Source organism: Zonotrichia albicollis, chromosome 5, assembly GCF_047830755.1.
Source record: "Zonotrichia albicollis isolate bZonAlb1 chromosome 5, bZonAlb1.hap1, whole genome shotgun sequence".
Lineage (NCBI taxonomy): Eukaryota > Metazoa > Chordata > Aves > Passeriformes > Passerellidae > Zonotrichia > Zonotrichia albicollis.
The window spans coordinates 39,580,030-39,594,264 of record NC_133823.1 but is presented as its reverse complement, the minus strand read 5'-3'; the positions used below and the strand labels follow the sequence as shown (position 1 = coordinate 39,594,264).

The window sequence follows — 14,235 nt, the reverse complement described above, 5'->3', positions numbered from 1 at the left end:
TGTCTACCAGGATGTACTGCTGTCAGTTCAGAGGGTGAAGTTTGCCAAACTGAGCCACATAATTCTTCATCTTCACTGCAAGATCTCACAGAGCTACACCCTAACTTTGGAAAGTTTTTTGTTCCATGTAAACAGATGAATTCAGAGTCAGTTCAATGGTAGGTGATTTCCTGGATGATATAAAAATACACAATATGATAAATAAAAAGCATTTCTCCTTAGCACATGTATTGCTTATAAGGACATGGACATCTTGGGGTGGAAAAACCCTGCAATATTTACTGTCTGGGTTGCAGGAGTCACAGGAACATGAGGTAGGTGGGAGATACAGTGGTACCTGGGGGAACACAGTGAAAAGGGAATGCTTCACCAAGAAGGTAAAACAGCTAACGATGGGAGGGAAGTAAGATTTGCGAGGGCAAATGCAGACTTTTATTAAAGTAATTGAGAGGTAGAACAATCTTTCTGTCTAGATATCTATCAATATCTAGAGCAATACATATTTAATTTCAATCAAAAGAGATATGTTAATTGGTCAAATATGAGAATAGGATGATCAGCACTTCTAAAGGGGATAGGGATTTCCTTAAGTGTATTAGTTGATCATAAAATTAAAAATTATTATTTAAAACTGACTTGATGATCTGTCCACTTTTTCTCCAAAAACCCACTAAAGGCTTTCTACTCCTTAAGCTTACCCCTCCCTTTGCATCATTAGAACTTTCTCCCAAGCTTGCTCACCATGTATTGCATGGTGATTCTCTGGGTGTGAAAAACTCTGCTCAGTCTCCTGAACACCTTGGAAAATATTCTTATGGCCATCTCTGGGGCCATAAAATCCATGCACTGGAAGACAGACCCCTACACTTCACAAGTTTCCAGGTTTTGTTGAGGCAGAACCAGCTGCGTTGTTCAGTGGGTAATTTGCACTACTTTGGGCTTTTACAGTTATTCCTAGGAGGAATAGTCCTTTTTCCTCTGCTTTGTAAAACTTTTTATCCAAAATAAATTTTCAGAATGAGAATAGAGGCTATCTTTCCACTTGTCCTCTCAGCCACTCTCTTTAACAAAATACATCATAACTTGTAGAAATTACATAAAGAATTCATGCAGACATATGATTCCTTGGTAATTCTAGAATTTTTAGGAGGATGAGCTGTGCCATCATGTATGATGGCACAAAGACACAGTGTTCTGTCACTTAACACATAGGAAAAATCCTAAGATGGAATCACATTTGATTATTCCTTCAACTTATTTCATTAATACATTTAGAATCCACAAATTCCTTGTGGCTGACTGGAACAGAATTCCATTTCCCCTTTTCTGAAAGAAAATGTCCTTTTCATTCAAATAATAGTAATTCTTTTACTTTCATTAGAATGAGAGATTGTTTATTGGTGTGAAAATATTTTATTTCAATGTTTTGTAAAAGCAGATAAATGTTGATCACGGTTGATTCAAAGCTTCAGACTCCTTTGTGCCATTTCCATGTGATGGTCCCACTACTGCAATTTTGGCTCATCTGGTCAGTGAGCTGACTTATTAACCACTGGGTTATGGATTTTTCTGACTTCTTTCTCTTATGTTAGTGAGGAAATCCATCCTGGATCTAAGCAATTTTCCCAAAAAACTTGTTAAGACAAATGGTTCTGATTTTAATGAGTTAGCGCATCTGATGCAGAGGTTTTGTCAACAATTTTCCCAAGAGCTAATTGTAATTTCATTCATGATTCAGATAAATTGCAGTTGTAATAGTTCCTTGTGTCCCTTCAGTTTAGCTGTCGTGTTAAAGTGCCCTTCTCACAGCTTCTTGCTTGTGAAGAACAGCGCGATTTGCATCTCTGTCATACACTAAATTCAGCTAAAAGAGACACTTGGGCAACGTGCTGTTACTGGTATTTGGTTTGTTTATGACAATCTGACAAGTCTCTTTGTAAAACACCAAATTGCACACAGTTCAAATATGCATAAAAGTAATGTATTATTTGTTTTTGTTGGACTGCAAGTTCCCTCTGCATCAATGTTGCAGTAAGAGTGCCATGAGATAACTTCCTGAGTGCCCCTTTTGCCCATCAGCTCTGGGCCAAGTCAGCTGGCTACAGGCAAGAAAAGTCATTTTAGTTCCAAAATGCAAACATTCTTCAAAATGTCATCCAGTGCCAAAAAAAATAATACTTGCAGAGACTGGGCAACTACTCCATTTTCAATCTCTATTACTTTAGCCATTCGTTTGGAATAGACCTATTATGGCAGGTCATATTACAATGTCAGCTATTTTAAACTCACTATAGTGAAGAGTTGACAGCATTTTATTGGAAGTGTTTTCTGTAATACCTGCAAGATCCTTTATGCTGTCCACGAATATTATTTCTTAATAAACTACTCATTAGTGCTTTATCAATCTTTTGTTCTCAAAGCATGACATAATGTGTTGAATGTAAGCTTTGAAAAATTAAATGCAACAAAAAACTATTAATACTTATAGGAGTAAGAAGGATTGCTGGCTATTTCAAATGTATAACATCAATCTTTTATAATTTCAAAAAAGTCTTTGTCACTCCCTCTTGTAACCTTGTAGTCAAAACATATCTATAAGTGTAACAATAATTGCTTTTCATACATGTTAAGAATTAAGACTAAACAGAAACAAAATTATTTAATAGCAAGAGAAATTATGTCCTTGCATGTATGACATCTATTCCCATTATTTTTCTTATTTGACAGTCCATAACAGGAAATGAGAAATGCTTCTGGATGTCAAGTCTTGAAATCTGAGTTCAGAAACGTTACAATAGTGAAGAAAATCAGTAGAAGTTTTTGTTAGCTGGTACACATTGACTGGTTCTAGCATAAATTAAAGCAGAGACCAAAATGTTTCACCTTCTGATGCATCCCTTCTTAATAATCTAAAATCTATGCAAGTGATGAGTTGGCAATTTTTTTCTTTGTAGTATTTAGGATCCTAGAAATTGAGTCAGAAGCTTCTACAACTTCTCTGAAAGAGGTCCTGTGAAAATATTATGCAAAAAGATACCCCAAAGCTTATTAGACTACAAGAGAAACATTTACATGCACACAGTGTTTCTCTGGCATGAAAGAAGCATAAACAACATGATATTATTATTCAATACTGTAAACTTTTCCATGTCCTCTGGACCTCCAAAAAGGAGAAGACACATTGATGGATATAATTTTACTTGTCTGCTTTGCTTGGGGGGGGAGGTCACATAGTATTGAATTGAAGTTTAGACAGTGAACCTCTTGATCTTTAGTTTTATTCATGGCCAAGATATCCAGAGCAAATGGCCAGAATTTCTTTTTCTAGAAAACTTTCATCCACGTAATGAACAGTTTTATACTCTGAGGTAAGAAAATTTCGAATTTTTGTCCTCCACTCCTTCCCTTTACCCCTGATCTATCTCTGAATCTGTACATGCTGTATATTTAACAGTAGAGTAATTATTAAGTTTCAGCAAAATTCAGATATAGTTTCTCTATGTTCATGATTCTGCAGGCTCAGACAGCTGTAGAGATACAGCAAAGCTGAAAAACTGCTTGCTCCTCTAAAATAGCAAAAGAAAAAATTACACGGACTTATTTCCAACACTACAGGCCATCTGCAATTTCCACAGCAGCTTTCCAACCAGAAAGTGGGCAGTAAATAAGCACAGTGCAAATATCGACCGACACATGCAGTGAGTAATTACAGCATCAAGGTATCACTGATCTAAGTGGCAAAAGTTATTGTAGTTAACCCACAGGGCAAAAAGAGCTGTGCCTTTCCATTAACACTGCTTGGTACATTATCTGGTTACATTTAGAAACATGACCCCAGTTAGATCTGGGATCTGTCCCATTTGTTGCAGTTCATCTGAGATATAATGTTCTTTCTGCTACATTGACCTATTCAAAGCCATTATGTTATCTGAGTTTTGTCACCTCAGATGTGACCTTGCTGTGGTCTGAGCTCGTCATTGGACAGGTTTTCCCCTTGGCATTTTGGTTGTGGGAGATACTGTACCTCAGCTACAGGGGGATAAAATTTCCTCTTTTTTTTTTTTTTTTTTTTTTTTTTTGTTTTTTCTTTCTTACTTGTGAAGATATTGAAATTTTAAGAAACAGGCACACAGCAATTTAGTTTCTTATCTCGACTTGTTCAGATTTCTTCTTTTCTATCATATGCATTGAAAGGTGCTCAATGGGTTGCTTTGTTTTCCTTCTCTTTAGAGGAAAATAAGAACTTGCTGTTCAAGAAATGTATCTGAATTTCCAAGTAGTTTTGTAACTCTCCTTAGATTTTCTTCTTTAGTAAATTGCCCATTTGCTGGGGTTTTTTTCTGCAATAAAATGTAACCATCACTGCTGACCCTAAAAGAGATGTAAAATGAAAACGGAGTTTGAAAGTAGGATCATAATTCTGTTTTGGGTTCTAGTTTTACATATATTTTCTTTTCTATGTGAAAAATTCTGTAGGTCTCACAGATCAGAAAAATTAAGAAAAAAATCCTGGATTACACCAACTATATTTGAATAGGTTAGAGAGAGATCCCATTAATAAAACCTTTAAAGGTAATGTAGATATGAAAGCTTACTGAATGGTTTGCTATGGCCATATACTTTTGCAAGAAAATTAAATATGTTGCAAGCTGGAATAACATATTTGGCAGATATTTGGCCCATGTCTGAATTATTACATAAAATGCAGGGAAGTTAAAATTCAGGTTTTTTTCTGTGGTTTGTATCTTATTATATATGGAATATATATTCTGTGGGGAAACTTTATGTCCCTCAGATTCAACTCTAGTACCATTTTTATTCTACCCTTCATAAAGTAGGTGTATTAAAAGAGTTTTTGAAAACAAAGATAGTGATAGTCAAAGAATAATTAAATTTTTTTATTTCTTGCAATGTTTTTTTCATCATTGTTAATTTTGAACATGTTATATAAAAGACAATCAGAAAAAACTCATATTATTATATATAAAAATATTTATACATTTATATTTATATAATAAGTATATATAGTAAGAATTAAAAAGAGTGCAAACTCTGGTTAGCCTGCTGGCAAACATGTGAGATCATGCATAAACATACAAATAAACTTACAAATAATTACAGTGGGAAACAAAGTTTGTTTTCAAACATATTCCATGCATATGGACAACCACTTATCAAAATTTTTTAAGTTTAGATTAAGTTTTTTTTTTGAGAGAATCATAAAATGGCTATGCTTTGGAAAAATTGCTAGCTTTGGCTACAGGAATTTTCTTAGTTCTGCTGGTTTGGGCTGGGATAGAGTTAATTTTCTTCACAGTAGCTGGTATGGGGCTGTGTTTTGGTTTTGTGAAAACAGTCTTGTTAACACAGAAATGTTTTTGTTAGTGCTTAGCAGGACTTACACAGAGTCAAGGACTTTCCTGCTCCTCACCTGACCCTACCAGCGAGGAGGCTGTGGGTGCATAAGTGGAGGAATTTATTGCAATGTTAAACATTATAAAATGGTCCAAAGGGACAGGGTGGAGATTGTAATGGAAATACCTTTAAATTGTTCTAATCCATTGTTTGAGTTGCATGTTACAGGTATTACAATAGCAGGAACCCCCTGAATAGATGGAGGGGAAGCCTTACCAGAAGCAGTGCAAGTGCAGCAGTGACTGGACCTGAGCTGCCTTTGGTGCTCAGGAACGTCACAGAACCTCCCGTCTCCTGTCTCAAGTGACCACCAGAACAGATGGAGCCCAAGTCTTGGACCAAATGAATTTAGTGGATATTTGTGGATATTTGTGGACATGTTACAGACATTTTACAGTGGTGGTCCATAACCTAGGGGAATGTTTAATGTGGAGGCTTTTGCTTGGGGATTGATTGACTGTGATAAGTTGCTTAGTCACTTTCACTTGCATCACTTGACTTTCTCATGTTTTATTTCTTACTTCTCTCTTATTTTCCTTTGCATGGTAAATTTTTATTATTATTATCATTATAATTATTATTATAAATGATAATATTTATAATGATGATTTCTTTGGAATGTATTATTGGAATTAATATTATTATTTTAGTTCTATGATTAAACTATTCTTATCTCAACCTGTGAATTTTCTTACATTTACCCTTTCAATTCTCTTTCCCCAGTCTGGCTGGAGAGGGAGTGAGTGAACAGCTATGTGGTGTTATTGACACCTGGGCTTGAACCATAACATTGCTAAATGCCTGACAGTAGCAGTTATGTAGAAGAATTTCTAGTCTTTTTATAAGTAACAATCTACGTTTTTTTATTATTTTAAACATCTTTTCAAATAAGAATTGTGCATGCATTTTCAAGGGATTTTTAGTAAGTTTTGTAGAAACTGCAAGGAATACCAAATTATCATGCCAAGCGGCAAAATGAGCACTTTTTTTTTAAGCTTTTCAACAGTTTTAAAAATACATATAATTTCTCACTGAAAGAAGAAAATATGCCTAACATTTTTAAGATCCCCTTTTTATCCAGAGTTGAAAGGTCTCTAAAAGAAAATTCATGAACCTGGTGCTGTCTGTACAGTTAAATGCAGATACTAACATGCATTCATGCTTGGGTGTAGAGTTCATTGAAAATTTTCTCATATTTTCAGTAGATTATTCTAAAATAGTTATTGAATATAGCTTTTTAAGGTGGGTTATCAGAAATTATTCTTGGGAACTGCAGTGGCCAGATCCAGTATATTGGACAGCCATAGCAAATATGCACACAGATGGGCAATTAGAGCTCTAGAACATCATCCAAAGACTGTAGTAGTCAAGAGAAATCTTTGGACTGACATTAATGGGAGTTGGATGAAACATCCAGCTAAATTGTCAGCGAGGCAAAGTTAACATTCATAGAGCATAAATACTACCCAGTTATGTTAAGCAATTTAACAAAAGTTTACAGAGTGGTCTCACATAAATTAAATCAAAGTTCATCTGGAATCAGTGCTGAATTAGCAAATCTGAATGGTTTGGACAAAGCAGCCTGAACAATGCTGCTCACTCAGATCTAGGATGTCTGGCCTGTGTTCTGCTTTGACTCATGAGAATTTCACTGAGAAGAATGCAATAATAATACTAGGTTTGAAGCCTTCTGAAAATGGAGTGTTGCTTTGTATTGTGACCATCTCAACTATGACAAAATATGAGATTTAGGGGTTGAGATTTGCGTATTTTGAATCTGAGCCTGTTTTTTGGTGACAAAAAAGACATATGACAGGAACTGGGCAGTTCACTTGTCTCTCTGCCACAACCTCACTGCAGCACTGTAGGAGAAATTGTTTTCCAGCTAAAGCTGACATAAGGCTGTGATAACGTCATGTCAGCCTAGTTAAAGAAAAACCAGAGAAGGGAAATAGAAATGAGGAGGAATTATGCAGGGAAAGAAAAAGACATAGGGAGCCTTACAGGAAGCATAAATACCTCAGTTGGTGCCGAAGCTCAGAGCTCAGCCCAAGGCTATGTAAACAAGGAGAGTGCAATAGACCAAAGCTGGAGAATCTAAAGATGTTTTTGCATTACTACAGGAGAGATCTTTAATGGATTAATCAGCTGGAAATTAAAAGCTGACATAACTTTGAGACTACTGGGACTATAAATACTCAAAATCAGTGTCTCTAGACTTTTTTCAATTATCAGCCTATGTTGAAATAATGGTTATGAATAACCATTCATAACTTTCTCCAACCTTTAGGCTTAGACTTCTTTTATGGTTGGTTTCTGCCTGAAGGTGAATTTATCCATTCATGGAGGGAAGGTTATTTAGTATGGATGAAGTGAGAGACCACTCTAGACATTACGAATAATAGACATATGAGATAGTGAATTTCATGTTAATGTTATAGGCGACCTACATTCTTGTTTTACATAAAATTGTCAAAATGCTCTGGGTCATAAGCCAATCACCAAATACTTGTCTAAAATATTCTGTCTTGGTGGAGCTGTGTAGCTTCTGCAAATTCATAGACATACTGCAGTTTTCTTTCGCATCAGAGCTAAATTGATCAGTGAGGCTTTCAACGGGTGTTAAGAATAAAAATATATTTGTATTGAACTTTGGGCCTGGGATTACATTTAGCCTCTAACGATACAGGGCTAGGAATATCTCCTATTTGCAGCTTCCCAACACGTATTGTGTGTGTAGACTCACGAGAATCTCTCTGCACAGATTCTCATATTTAGTTATTCTGCAATCAGCAAATCCTCATCACTAATGAATATACCTCATTTACATTAAAAACACATTTTAGTCTCTGATCATCATCTGTCTTTCAATTCTGACTTAACCATTAATTATGAGAGAAACTTAAAAGTTATGTATTTTGATTTCATTTAAATCAGGGGGAAAAAAATATAGATCACATTGCCCTTAACAGTGCTTTAAAGATGGAGCTAGAACAAAAGAACACATTTTTCTTGGAGAGTTTCTTTTGTCTAATTCAAGAGTGTACTGCTGTCCCTGTGATGTCCACATATACAACACATTTTCTAGGAGAGAATTGCACTAAAAAGGGATGATGGGGACAGAATAGATGGGCAGAGCAGAATTTTTCACATAAATAGGAGAAATTCTAGACCATTATTTTTCACAGGAAGGCCACAGACAAGCTCAAGCCCCTTTCTCTTAACCCTTTTCATTGGGAGCTCTTCTGAAATACACTATGAATTTCTCCAAAACGATTTCCTGCTTGAGACAGGATTTAGGCTGCCCTTTTCAAGAACCACTTTCAGAGATGGCTTGAGTAAGGGTAGCAGTGCTGGCAGGGAGCAGAATCAGAGGGATTTTCTTATAAATACTAATTTTAGGGTGAGTTAGTCACCTTTATTTACAAAACTAAGAGGGTGGAAGGAGAAAAATGACAAGGAAGCATGGTTTCAAATGGAAATAAAATCAAGAAGAGATAAAATCAGATCATCATGTACTGGAAAAAAAGATGAATTAGAATGCCAACTTTCTTTTTGCACTTTGAACCCTCAGCACAGTGAACTGTTTGTTGCATTATTAAGCTGCCTGACAAACCCTTTGAAGAAACTCAGAAGATGAAGTCAGAAAATAAAGGGAATATATTTGAAAATGTCACTGTTATTGAGGACTTGACAGTTAAATGCAATGGAGTATTTCCAGTGTATTTAGAATTGTTTTCTCTTCTCAAAAGTGGTTTGCATTTTTTTGTTATCATGCTTTTTCTATTTTTTAAACACAGGCATTAATGCAAAACAGTGTTTTAAAGATGTCTGACTTAAAAAACATTCGAGTTCTGTAAATATTAATGCACTCTGCTTCACCATGTTGTAATGCTGCTCCAGTTGATATGTATACCACAACAATTTAAGGCCAGATTGAAAAGCTTTACTCTGATTCACAATAAATTCAATTAATGATACTAATCTTAAAGTAAGGAACTTTTCAACATAGTAGATGGTGATACAATCTAACAGTGAAGTTTCAATCTAAAGTACATGCTCACATAGCAAAGTCAATATAGGGACATAGATCCCTCTGGAAATATGTAGTACACTCAGTGCCCTGAATTGGGCAAGAGATTCCTGTGACTGTCAAATTAACACCCCACCATGAAAAGTGTGTAAGCACTCTAAGTTTTGCAATGAGTCTTCCTTCTGAGATTCTAGGGAATGTAATTCACTAAAGCTGTAAGAATTTTCTTGAAAGACTAAACGACTCTCACAGCTACTGTGATGGAGAACAAGATCTGCTGTTCAATTTAAAGTAATCTAAATACGTTTGACTCTTCCTTTTATGCTTTTTAAAATGGTCTATATCCATAAGAGGTTGTTTATATTCAGATTATTAAGCATTCAAAGCTCACCAATGTCTTGAGGAAACAAGGAAAAGTAGCACATGTTTGGAAGAGATTTTGAATTTTAAAATACAGTCCCAAATCAAGTGTGTTTTGCCACCACAAAAAATATTCTATCCCTGAGTTTATTAAATAAATTAAATTATCAGTTCTGTCAGCAAAATAGAAGAGAAATGATGGAAAGAAAGCCAAGTATAAAATAAAGGAGTCCATAAGCCAGGGATAGGGAGCAATGAAGTATATTTAAAATGCAGAATATAACTTTATATAATATAAGTTGAAAAGTGTAACTACTCCTGGGTTTATTTTTTGTATTATGGAAATCAATACTGAGAAGATATTCCTTATACCTAGAGAGGAGAAACTGGTTTAATCATAGGGTTGTGAGAGTTCCATGATTGTGCTGAATGTTAAGACTATGCTACAGCACACTATGAATATTTTAGTGGTGTATATCAGTATCATTACTTAGATGTGCTGTTCTCAAATGAGGCTTAAGAATTACTGCTCTGTCTTGATGCAGTGCTTTCACATGTGTGAAAGGTAAACACCGGATGATCATTTAAGTACACAGTGATGCTGCAATGCAAATATTTGAACAGACTGATGGAGTGTAAAAGAGCAAGGTAAATGTATTTTTTTACTCAGATCAACCAGAAGTCTATTAAAGATTAATCTATTAATATGAACCAGCAAATACTGATGACAATACAAAGTAGACTACTAGCTGCTGTACAAATATTTTCATTACACATTAGTACTGAGCAATTAGCATAAATTGGTTACTGTAACTACACACTCTCACCAGTGCTGTTATACCATCATGGAAATGAATATAAAATTTAAACTTGGTTCCTCCAACATGAGGCAACCAAACAGTTTATAGTGGAATAAGAAAGACACATAAAAGTGAGTTTAAAAAAACATTCTCTCATGCAGTAAGTTTTATTGAAAACTTTTTGAAATGGCATTTGACTACGCAGTGAATCAAGGTGTTACAGATATGGAGACTGATTGATAGAAATGCACTCTTTTTATCATAAAACTAGCTCAAATCAATTATCTTGAAGTAGAAAGAGAATGTTAAGTATCTTGTTAAAGTAGATAAGATATCACGCATAAGTCAAAAGGCAACAGTAGCAATGATGTGAGGGAACTGGAATAAGGTAGTAAATCCATAGGAGGTAGAAAGCAAGGAAGAAAACATAACATAAACCTGAGCTGAGTAATGAAGAAGTAAAGAATGGGTCTCATGTGTCATCTGTGCAGTGTTAGACACTTCCTCCCCAAAATATATATTTATATATAAGCTGGAATATATGAGATTGTGTTTGGGCAAAGAAAAGTTACAGCACTCTATATTACAGTTTTTTCTGTGGTTTTTCTTCTTCCAGTCTGGCATGCCTGACACCTTAGAGAATGCAGCAGGTCAGGAGTGTGAGGAGCTGTGCCTGAATTGCAGTCCCAATGGCAGTCCCTGCAGCATGAGCGCTCCCAGGAGATTTCTTCTGAGGTGCTCTAGGGAATACATTTTCCTTCTCTCTCCTTCTCAAAATGGAAAGAAAAACAATGTGCTTATTGCACAGGAGGATGTTTATGCGAAGTCTCACATCTTCCCAACGTGTGAGGGAAGCTAATTACTTTTTTTTTTTTTTTTTTTGCTTTATTTTGTCCTGTAGACCTTAACAATGGGAATATGCATCCTGTGGCAGAGAAAAATCTGCTGCATCTCCAGGCTCTGATAAAAAAGACTGAACCCTCAGCGTGTTCTCTCATCTTTTCTTTCTTCCACCTGTAATTCTCTCCCTCCTTTAACTGACTGTGTCTTTGTGGTATGGGCATTTTCTGTTTTATCTCTGTAAGTGCAGAAATACAGGCAGAAACTTACCCCAGCAGCTCAATTCTGTCAGCTCCATAGTTTCAAACTTCCTGCTGATGCAGAACCAAGATCTTGACAGTAGTACCAATTTGTCAGAAGCACAGATGTATTTGGTTTCAGAGTTCAGCAAACCACAAGCAGTTTGTTGTTTTTTGGGTTTTTTTGGCAGGGGTGGGGGGGTCTGTTGTGGATGCTGTATTCAGTTTTGTTGTCTGGAAAAACAGCTGATTTCCCCATGCAAAGGCTGGTTATGCTGCTTTCAGGGCTAATGGCTCAGGCAGCCAAATTTAAAACTATCTGTGAAAAAGGTAAAATTGCATATTAAAATCATTTTAAAACCTTAATTCTCTACTGGTTTTACGATATCATATTCATATTAAAATTTCAGAAACTGATGCTAAAGGAAATCTATAGATCAGGACTAAGAATCCTCATCTCTCTATTCCATGAACTGTTTAAATACATTCTTCATTCCTCAAAAAGGCATATTTTCCAATGGCTGAATTTTATTTAATTTTATTTATTCTAGTTAATCTCAGGCCCCACTTACAACTATTGTGTAACCTTTCCCTGGTGAGTGTGTCAGCTTCTTGGTGAGACAGTGGCAGGGGGTGTTTGGTGGGGGAAAGCAGGGCAAGCAAGGTGGAGAAGAGCCACAGGGACTATACAGCTCCTGATGTAATAAAGGAGAAATTTAATTAAAATACACCTGCTGTATGTAGTCTGCCAGAATTTAATTATACTAAGTGGCCAATTCTTATGGATGAGAATGGCTATTCTCCTTATTTTTGACTTGGTAAAGCACAGTAATTCAAACCTCTCCATTGTTCTTTAAAGTTTAGAGCCTCATCATTTTTCACAGCCAGCTTTGGTAAAAGTGTTGTGTCAGAGCACACTGCATCGAGAGGGAGCTTGATTTAGACCCTTTATTTTAAAGAGATTCTCACATCCTAAAGTACAGACAGGCTAAACTAACATCCATGTCTTGCAAACAGGATGAATGAAAAGCCTGTTTGACTATTCTGAACATGTAATCAGTAACTTCCATAAAAGAAATCCAAGGATGAATGCATTATTTGACTTTTCCTTTCATAATGCCACACACTTTTCTTACTTGTCTGTCTGTTCCCTGGAGGTCTGCTGCCTCTGCTTTTTATGTCAGGCTGTGCAAGTCTGGTGTTTCTTTTAACACTTTTGGTGCTTAAGATTACCCTTGGCTAAATTCAGTGTGGCAGTGATAATCAATGCATGTGATAAACTCCAGTTTGGCAGATATGACAGATGCTGAAGTAAAGACCTTTAAAGCACAAAGGATAAGGAGCGAACAGGGACTGGATATGACTTTAAAGCATTGTTCGCAATCCTCTCCTTCTTAGTGATTTTTCTACCAAATCCTATTGACATCAAAACCAGGAATGAAAATCTTTGGAGTACGACCCATTTCAAGGTTATTTCTTTCTAGTATGTCAGAAGACGAGAAAAATCAGAAAAGGTGATGTATAATAGAAGGTGGCACTAAAGGAGATGCCGAAAAACCCCTTTGTAACCTGGTAATTGATAATTACTTTACATATAAACTTACCTAGCATCATGTAGAATATGCTAATATATTTCTTCTACAGTTGAATAAGCACTCCTTCAGCAGGTTATGTACCTTTGAAAGTAATAAATATCAATTTAAATAGCTAACGTTTATATCTGGAAAAAAACTAGAGAAGAGAAAAATGCAGTTTGACAGTGGTAATGTGTTAGTAAAGTATAAATGAATTGTCAGGGTATTGCACATACAATGCTAATGAAGCAGAGTACATATTGCTGTAATACTGGTCGAGTCTAAATATCTTTTACATTAGCATATCAACTGTCACCTCACTCCAGTATTTATGTCTGGACAAACCTCAGTCTATAGGTAATGAATACTCTGCTCAGTCCTTTAATACCTGCTGGAAAAAGCTTAGCTGCTGGAAAAAGCTATGATGGAACTAACTATGCCCTACATCCTCCGTGTCTCCTTATAGCAGTGTAAATCTCTAAAAGTGTTATGTACTTAAAAAAAAAAAATTAAAAAACTCCAAACAACCCATTCATATAATACAAATAATGAAATTTTTATATGGTTTCCAGTGCCAAGTAAGGTTCAAGTATCATATTCTTGCCTCCTGCTCCACCTACATACCTGGTAGACCTGTCTAACTCAGGTTAGACTTGCAGAATTCCCTGTACAGTAACGCAAAGAAGTGGTATATTTTCTTCTGTAGAGTCTAGGTGTAGTATTTTCCATCCCACATAGAACTGAAATCTCCTTAGGGTGACAGTTTATCCATTGAATGAATCTAAACCTCTTGTGTGCTAAATTACATTTTAAATCAACTCTCATTTGCTTAGCAATCCATGACTATGCACCACTCCTTGGCCTCAGCAGCCAGTGCAACCCAAGGGCTAGATCTTGTCATTAAAAGTGACTAACAGTTGTTGTTACACTTGTACTTGGTTCCACTCAGCAACTAATATATCTAAATTTAAATT

General features: G+C 35.8%; 1 long non-coding RNA gene across 1 annotated transcript in view; it reads left to right on the top strand.

Moving 5' to 3' along the window:
* The window catches only part of LOC113458850 (uncharacterized), a 59,734-nt gene extending 58,505 nt beyond the window's left edge, over positions 1-1,229 (top strand). Inside the window, exon 3 of the long non-coding RNA XR_012580465.1 lies at positions 1-1,229. This is a non-coding gene — a long non-coding RNA (uncharacterized LOC113458850).
* The last annotated feature ends 13,006 nt before the right edge of the window (positions 1,230-14,235 follow it).